This window comes from Carlito syrichta, unplaced genomic scaffold (genome assembly GCF_000164805.1).
Source record: "Carlito syrichta isolate Samal-C Ts95f unplaced genomic scaffold, Tarsius_syrichta-2.0.1 Scaffold307873, whole genome shotgun sequence".
NCBI lineage: Eukaryota > Metazoa > Chordata > Mammalia > Primates > Tarsiidae > Carlito > Carlito syrichta.
Genome location: NW_007251969.1, coordinates 145,609 through 154,821, shown reverse-complemented (window position 1 = coordinate 154,821; position 9,213 = coordinate 145,609). Strand labels below are relative to the sequence as shown.

The window sequence follows — 9,213 nt, the reverse complement described above, 5'->3', positions numbered from 1 at the left end:
TGCAGTTTCCCACTACTGCCAATCATTTTCTTATAGTATTATGGTAATTGTTCAAGGTCCGCTTATGAGTGAGAATATGTGATACTCAGTTCTTTGTTTCTGTGAAAGATCACTCAGTATTATAGACTCTTAAGTCCATTCAGGTTGCTGTGAAGTTCATAATTTTGTTCTTCTTTATGGCTGTGTAAATATTCCATCGCGCATATATACCACATTTTTTTATACAGCCCTCTTTTGATGAACAACACAGTTGGTTCCATGTTCTTGCTACTGTGAACAATGCTGCGATAAGCATACATATGCAGGTATGAGGACTTTTTTCATCCAAAAAGTTGCTCAGGACAAGATAGGGTGAATAGGGAAGGTGGGGCACAGGGGTCATGCCATTTTTTGGTGAAAAACTGCTGCATACTCAGTGCTTGTGGGTAGGTGCGCTCGTAAATCACCCATCATGAAATGGACAAGTGTGTTGAAAGAATCTCAAAAATAAAAATTCACCGAAGCCAAGTGTAACCTCTCACAACAACACTGATGTTGATGATTTCCTAGAACATTTCCCTAGTAGGGGAAGCCTGTACTACAAAAAGCCTGCCTCTCCAAAAATTAATTCTGTTTTTTTATATATACACAATTATATATATAAATTATATATAAAACCAACCATGCTGCCCATCAAAAGACTGTATAATAAAAAGTAGTACATATATATGACGGAATATTACACAGCCATATAGAAGAACAAAATCATGAACTTCACAGCAACCTGGATGGACTTAGAGACTGTAATACTGAGTGATCTTTCCAGAAACAAAGAACTCAGTATATATAAATATATATAATATGCAGAGACAATGCAGTATCACAAAATGTCAAATGTGTTGCTACACATGTATACCCAAGGATATAGTGGTGAGTATCTATGGGGGAGATGGGAGCAATGAGGAGCCAGGGTTGAAGAGGATATGTATAAAACAAAACAGAACAAACAAACACAACAAGAAAGAGTTTTGCCCCAAATGATAACGATTGGGAGCCATGAATTGAGGATGTACTTAATTCTTCTCTTTTCTCCTGAAGTTCATATTCTTACCACCACCACCATTGTTCCCTTCATAAATCTAGATTCAAAGTGCCATTGCACCTTACAGAGGATCAGAGAAGTCACATTTGTTCCCATTCTCTTCTCTGGAACTTCATTTGGTGAGAAGCAGCATCCTGCAATATGTATGCATTCTGCCTGGGGTTTTCCTTCACCTGATGATATAAGTTCATTTTCTCTCATTTCACAGATGAGAGGAGAAGCCGTTCAGAGAGGACGTGACCCTGCAAATTATCAACTGATCTTTCACTTGACTAGGCCCAGCTCTGAGGTTTAGCACTGTGTTTTAAAACATACCACTATTAATGGTCCAGGCAGCCCCTGGTATCTTCTGTAGAAATATACAGCCACGAATAGCCAAAACAATCCTTAGCAAAAGAAACAGAGCAGGAGGTATCACTTCCAGACTTCAGAATTTACTATAAGACTACAATAATCAAAACAGTCTGGTATTGGTACAAGAACAGGTATACGGACCAATGGAACAGGATAGAGATTCTGGAAGCAAACCCTCAATTTCTTAACCCTCACCTTTGACAAAGCCTCCACCAATAACCACCGGGAAGAGGAGAACCTATTCAGTAAATGGTGCTAGGAAAACTTGCTGACCACATGCAGAAGATTGAAACAAGACCCCTACCTATCACCATACACAAAAAATCAACTCTAAATGAATCAAAGACCTAAATGTAAAACCTCAAAGTATAAGAACCTTAGAAAAAGCAGGAGACATTTTCTAAGGAAATTGGAACTGACAACCAATTCCTGATCAAAACCCCAAGTACGCATGACAAAGAGCTAAGATAGACAAGTGAGACCTCACCAAACTGAAAAGCTTTTGCAAAGCAAAATAAACCATTAAGAGCTGGGAGACAGCCCACAGGATGGGAAAAAATATTTGCCAACTGTATATCTGGCAAAGGCCTAACATCCACAATCTATAAGGAACTCAAATGTGTGGAGAAGAAAAAAACAAACAGCCCCATTAAAAAGTGGGCAAAAGACATGAATAGACACTTTTCAAAAGAAGAATACAGGCAGTCAATAGACAAATTGAAAGTGCTCAGCCTCACTAATCATCAGAGAAATGCAAACCAAGACCACATTGAGATACCACCTAAGTCCAGTAAGAATGGCCATCATTAATAAACAACAACAGTTGCTGGTGAGGATATAGAGAAAAAGGAATGCATCTACACTGCTGGTAGGAATGCAAACTAGTGCAACTTCTTTGGAAAACTATGTGGCGATTTCTGAAAGAACTAGAAATTGACCTTTTTATGATTCAGCAATCCCCCTACTGGGAATATACCTGGAGGAACTCAAATCATTCTACAAAAAAGATACCTGCACATGCATATTTATTACAGTACTATTCACAAGAGCAAAAATGGAACCAACTGTGATGCCCATCAAAACTGAACTGGTTAAAACAAATGTGGTACATATACACAATGGAGTATTATGCAGCCATAAAGAAGGGCAAACATATGGACTTTGCAGCAACTTGGATGGATTTGGAGTCTATCATACTTAGTGACCTATCACAGAAACAAAGAACAGAGCTTCACATGTTCTCACTCATAAGTAAACCTGAACATTTGCTAAAATACTACAAAAAAGGGATTGACAGTAGCAGGATACTGCCAGGGTTTGGGGGGTAGGGAGGGACACAACATCAGTAAGGGTACCTGAGCTCAACCCAGGCAAAGTGGGGACCAAAGGGAGGCCCAAATTTTACCTGTACCATGACCACTTGTATACCTAATCCTGAATTGTACCCCACATCTTTAAAATAAAAAATAACAATAAAAAAGAAATAGCCACTTGCTTCCCAGAAACAAGCATTTCTCAGGTATTTGATGGAGAGTGCAAAGCAAGGACAATACATTCAGGGATGACAATAAATTGTTTCAATTAAATTTATCCTAGGGTTACATAGGAACAGGTCATTCTTGCAAACTCTTGAGAACATTATTTTATTTGACATTTCATGTATCGTGGCTAACCCTAACACTTGGCATTGTTTGCAGCATACCCACGGCTGCCTGGCAATGCTGTATACAAGGTCCTCTCAGTCCATTCTTGCCTGAGCATCTAGAAATGTGAATGTCAGTATTTCTAAATGAGCTAAATTTGGGCATAGCTCATATTATTGCCTATCATTGTTTCCTACACAGATGGAGAATTAATTTATAGTTAATGCTATAATCAGACAGACTTCAATAAATGATTTAGCGGGATACTATTTGGCAAATGCACAACAACTATAAAATGTCATTTTTTAAAGAGTCCTGTTGGCAGGAGAATTCTGTTTTTTCAAACCCCAGAGGTTTCATTCTCACAACACTTATTTATAAGTTGCCTCCTGTCTCTCTGACACTGTGTTGGTGGAAGGCACAGTTTGGGTTGGGGGACAAGTGGTCATGAAACTGACCAAACTAGGGCACATGAGATACAAGAATGATGCTGGATCGTGCAACCCAAACTGTGATTTCATGAATCATGTGATGAGCCTGCATTAAAGTCCGAAGGAAACTGTGGGGGCTGGGGAGAGGGCAGAAAGGGGGAGGCAAGAAGGCAGGGTAGCAACCCCAAGTTGTAAAGTCAAGAATGAGGAAGAGGGTGTAGGTGGGTAGGAGAGGGGAGGACGGGGATGAATTAACCTGAGAAGTGAGTTTCTGACAGGGAGAAGGGAGACAGGCCTGGAGAGGTGAAGGGGTCAAGTGGAGATGGAGGGTGTGGGTGTCAGGCTCTGCCTTGGACCATGAGACTTAGAGGGACATACAGGGGCAGCAGCTGTCAGAATGCTCAGGTTCAGGCAGTTGCCAAAGAAGCCCCAAATGCTCAGATCACGCCTATTCGGAGCTTTGGCACAGGCTACACCTCTTACCAGGTAGTTTTCCTCTTCCTGCTCCAGCTGTCTAGACCTGTATGATGGCCACTAACCACATGTCTAGTATGGCGGCCACTAGCCACATGTACAGCTGCTTGTGGACATGTGGCTAACCCAAACAGAGACATGCTAAAAGGAGAAAATATCCACAGGACTTCAAAGACTCAGTATTTAAAACATAGTGAAATATCTCATCAATACTTTTATTTTTATATTTCTTATATGTGGAAATAATATTTTGGATATATCAGGTTAAAATGCAACATTAAAATTAATTTCACTTTGTTCTTCTTACTTTTTCACAAGTAGCTATCTGACATCTCAAAATCACATAGGTGGCTCACATTACCTGCCCACTAGACAACCTTGATCTTGCAAGAGGCTGCGTGGCACAGTAGACAAGTTCTGGAGCTCTGAAGCCAGGCTGCTGAAAGTTCAAATCCTAGATTTAGATCTTGCCACTCCACTACCTGTGACCTGGAACAAAGTACCTAATCTCTCCATGCCTTAGTTTACTTTTTCTCTAACAGCAGTGCCTGCCTCACTCTGTTACCTCCACTGTACCGTGTTGATGAGCCTTCTGTACTGCAGTGGCTCTCCTTTGGCACTGAGTGTCCATGGGCTCGTGGTGTGGAAGTTGTTTTCATCACCTCACATTGGTGTGGAAGGTGTTTCATCACCTCACACTGTTAGTTATGGGGTCGCGCCCTAATGATTCTTCATTACCTCTCTGAGCTTTCTGCCCATGCTCAGGCACTGTGGAGGGGATGGGGCATCTCCTCCCAGAAAGGTTGCCAAGTTCCAAGTCACCTGGCAAACTTGGGCTCACACAGAGGCTGCATTCCATAAGTCACAGTGATGTAGTTTTCTTTGAGTGGGGGCAAAGGGGACCAGGTTCTGCTTGGTTTATAAGTAAACTTAGTTTTTATTGACATATAACACATTCAGAAAAGTACAAAATTCATATATGTACAAATCTATGAGTTTTTAAAAAGTGAAAATTGTGTAATCTTTATAAAAAGAAATAGAACACAAAACTCATTCCAGAAGCTCCCCATCTTTAGGGGAAGGAAGCTTCTCCTTCCCCTTAAAGATGACCACTACCTGAATGTGCATTTTTCCTGCCATTTTGACTTTATGTAAATGAAATAACTCTCTTGTATTGGGTTCCTTTTACACAAAATTATATTTTTGAGATTCATCACATTGCTATATGGGTAGCGGTTAGCTCATTTTTATTGCTGAATAATACTCCATTTTACTAAATTTATCACTATTATCTGTTGCAAATGGATATTTGGGCTGTTTTCAGTGGGATTTTTTTTGGGATTTAAAAAATTTTTAATGACTGAAACAGAAAAAAACAACATCTAAAACTGCAGCTTCTGGAAGAACCACTTGTTCTTGCCCATCTTGTACCTCTCTTTGAACTTGACCTTGACTTCCCGTCGGACCTTGAGTTTAAAAGCAGGGTCTCTGAAGATATCCTTGTTGACAAAGGTTTTGTACAAGGGGATATCCACAGAGTACCTTGTGGGCATGAGGTGATTGTAGTTATAAACTTTAACAAAAGATTTGATCTTTGACCTCTTGGGAATCTTCTTGCCCATCAAAGCTGTTACTTTGCAGGGATAGCGGTCAATTCCAGCCACAAGGCATGGCTGTAGGGGCGGTCTGAGGCGCCATCATCAATGTTCTTCACGATGATGGTTTTGTGTCCGGAATAACGTCCGACCAGGACCAGCACCACCTTCCCAGCCTTCATGAACTTGCCCATTTTGACGGCAACCACCCAGGCCTACAGCAGAAAGTCAGTGGGACTATTGTAAACAATGCTGCAATGACTATTCTTTTGCACCAAGGAGTAAAATTTTGGATTATAGAGCCTGCATATGTACAACTATTAGAAGATACTTGTAAACCCATCTCCAAACAACATATGTGAATTCCACTCCTAACAACATATGTGAATTCCAGGCACTTTTCATATGCTTGTTGGCTATTTGGATATCTTCTTTTGTGAAGTTCAAGTCTCTTGCCAATTGCACCTCCTCCTTGAAATTGTATTTATTTGGGTTGACATCTTTTTCATATTGACATGTATAATTTCTTTAAATATTTTCATCTGAATCTTTTGTTGGGTTGCAAATACTTCTTCCCAGTCTGTTTCTTGTCTTCACTCTCTTAATGGTGTCTTTTTATGGGTAGTTCTTGAATTTAATAGTCTAATTTGTCAGTCTTTTTCTGTATGAGTTAGTTATTTCTATAATGTGTTTAAGAAATCTTTGCCTACGTAACACAGTCAGTTTAATGTTAGTAAATTGTATCAACTATACACAATGTTGGAGACTAAAAACTAACTAGAACTTGCAATATTAACACTTATGATTTTTTAAAATGTGTATTTTAAAGATGTGGGGTACAATTCAGGGGTAGGTATACAATGGTTATTGCACAGGTAAAGTTTGGGCTTCACGTTGGTCCCCATGTCAACTGGTTTGAGATCAGGTACCCTTATTGATGAAGTGTCTCCCTCACTTCCCCGCTCCTTTCCCTGGCAGTTTCCCACTACTGCCAATCCTTTTCTTGTAAAATTATGATCATTGTTTACGGTCCGTTTATGAGTGAGAACATGTGGTACTCAGTTCTTTGTTTCTGTGATAGATCACTGAATATTACAGACTCTAAATCCATTCAAGTTGCTGTGAAGTTCATAATTTTGTCCTTCTTTATGTCCCCACAATATTCCACTGTGTATATGTACCACATTTTAAAAATTCAGTCTAGTGGGGCGCAGTGGCTCAGCTTGTAATCCTGCGCCTTGGGAGGTTGAGGTGAGTGGATTGCCTGAGCCCGCGGCTTTGAGTCCTGCCTGGGAAACTTGGTGAGACCTCATCTCTACAATAAATCAAAAAATTAGCCGGACGTGGCAGCGCACGCCTGTAATTCCAGCTACTTGGAAGGCTGAGGCGGAAGGATCGCCAGAGCCCCAGCAGGTGGATGCTGCAGTGACCGGGAGTGGCCAGTCTGGGCGACAGAGTGAGACTCCAACTCAAAAAAAAAAAAAAAAAAAAAAATCCAGTCTATTTTTGATGGGCAACGTGATTGATTCCATGTTTTTGCTATATTCTATCATTTATCAATCTATCTAATTTGTACCTAAATTTATTTCAAATCGATGTCAAATTGATACAATAAGCAAAAATTTAAAAAATGTTGTCAAAGAACAAAGAAATACTAATTAGTCAAATTGCAACAAATTAGACATTTAAAACTCAATTTCCAGTAATGTTTTCTATTAATTTTTAGTCCACAGCATAAATCATATTGCTATTAATGCTAACATAACTATAAAAATTTCAGTCTAAGAATTTGCCTAAGCCAAGAGTGTAGAACATATACCACTTTCCATAATGTAGGTGTTCATAATGTGTACTTTCAGCATCTTTAATTTCTAGAGAGTTAATGTGATGGATTTGCATGGCTTATGGGTAGTTTGGGAGTTAGCTTTTGGGATTTTGCAGTTTCCCCAACTATGGAACATTTTAAAGTGGAAAGTTTAATAATTTGTCTTCTATACAAATTGCTTTTCTGAAAATATTACTGTTGGAATAAAATACTTTTTTTTGAAAAAAAACACCAAAAAACAGTTCTGATAAGCCAACTGATATAGTAAATGTTTATGCTAGCCTTCTAAGTGTCTAAAGTCCTGTCCCTTGAGCCCAGGTACTCCCTTCTCCATTCTTCCATGTCACATTCAGATTCAAATGCTTGCCGTTCCCATCTCCTCAGCACATACGTGCTCCACTCCCTGGCTACCTTTGCATTCTATGTCCAACATTCATGAGGCTCTTCTTCATACTTATGTTGTCAAATAACAAAATTTCAGCAGATTTAGTTTAATGATCTAATTAGCTTTTATTAGCAATTCATGAATTGGCAGCATTCCATCTATGAAATAGAAAGGTGCTACACCAGGCAGGCAGAATAGTTGGTTTTTGCAAGGTTGCCTGAGCAGGAACAAGGAAGTAGCATAATAAAAAACACCAAAAGATTTTAATATCAGGTTATTTCAGTTACTGTCCTTGTAAGGGTTAAAGCAGGGGGCACTTGCTGCAGCCTTTTTAAGGTACTTCCTGGGATCAAGATGCAGTGTGAAGGAACCACATACACTCCTTGTTCAATTGAAAGAGAACTGAAGCCTGGCTCGGTGGCTCAGCCTGTAATCCTGCGCCTTTGGGAGGCTGAGGTGAGTGGATTGCCTGAGCCCGCGGGTTTGAGACCCGCCTGGGGAACTTGGTGAGACCTCATCTCTACAATACATCAAAAAATCAGCCAGGCATGGTAGCGCATGCCTGTAATTCCGGCTACTCGGAAGGCTGAGGTGGAAGGATTGCCGGATCCCAGCAGGTCGAGGCTGCGGTGGCCAGGAGCGGCCACTGCACTCCAGTCTGGGCGACCGAGTGAGACTCCAACTCGAAAAAAAAAAAAAGAGAAAAAAAAAGAAAAAGAAAGAGAACTGAGAGGTAGATGTGGTTTAACTGGAAATTCCTCAGGAAAGACTGTTACAATATTTGTAGAATACATGATGTAGGTGGTAGAACATACAACTTGAAGTTTTCTCATGTTTGAATTATAATTGCTTATCCTCTAACCTAAAGCTGGAGACTCAGTCTATTTATGTATATTATTCTTAATAATCCAAATATTTCAAAGCAGAAGCTCTAAAGTAGGAAGCTGTGAAATAGCAGATGAGTTATCACCCTTTTAATTGTTTACACCAGAAAGAAACAGAGGTCTGTGGTCATTCTTGATCTTCTTGTGGTCATCCACCTGGACTGATATTTTCTGAGAATATTGTCTTAGATAAAGGACAATATTCAGGTTCATGGTATTTATGCCAGAGGCAGCAACTGAAAAATTTTTCGGGTTTAAGAGAGTGGTGTTAGGGGTAGGCAGATGTAGAATATGGTATGGTATGTGTGTATGATTGTAGGAGTCTGGCAGAATTGTGAATAGAATGAGCCTATCTTTGGTATCCACCCAAGAATCCACGCCTCTCCATCACTTCCCTATTATTTCCTCCCTTCCTCTTTCAAATGTCTAATGTCACCGCACTCTCACCCTGCTGTAGGCCCAGGTTCCTATCACAAGGTCATCTTCTTCCATTCAGTCTGCTATAGCAAAATGCCATTTAAAAACAATAGAAGTCCAAGAT

At 39.9% G+C, this 9,213-nt stretch overlaps 1 pseudogene; it reads right to left on the bottom strand.

Moving 5' to 3' along the window:
- Positions 1–5,365: 5,365 nt before the first annotated feature.
- On the bottom strand, positions 5,366–5,772 carry LOC103267067 (annotated as a pseudogene).
- Between the last annotated feature and the right edge of the window lie 3,441 nt (positions 5,773–9,213).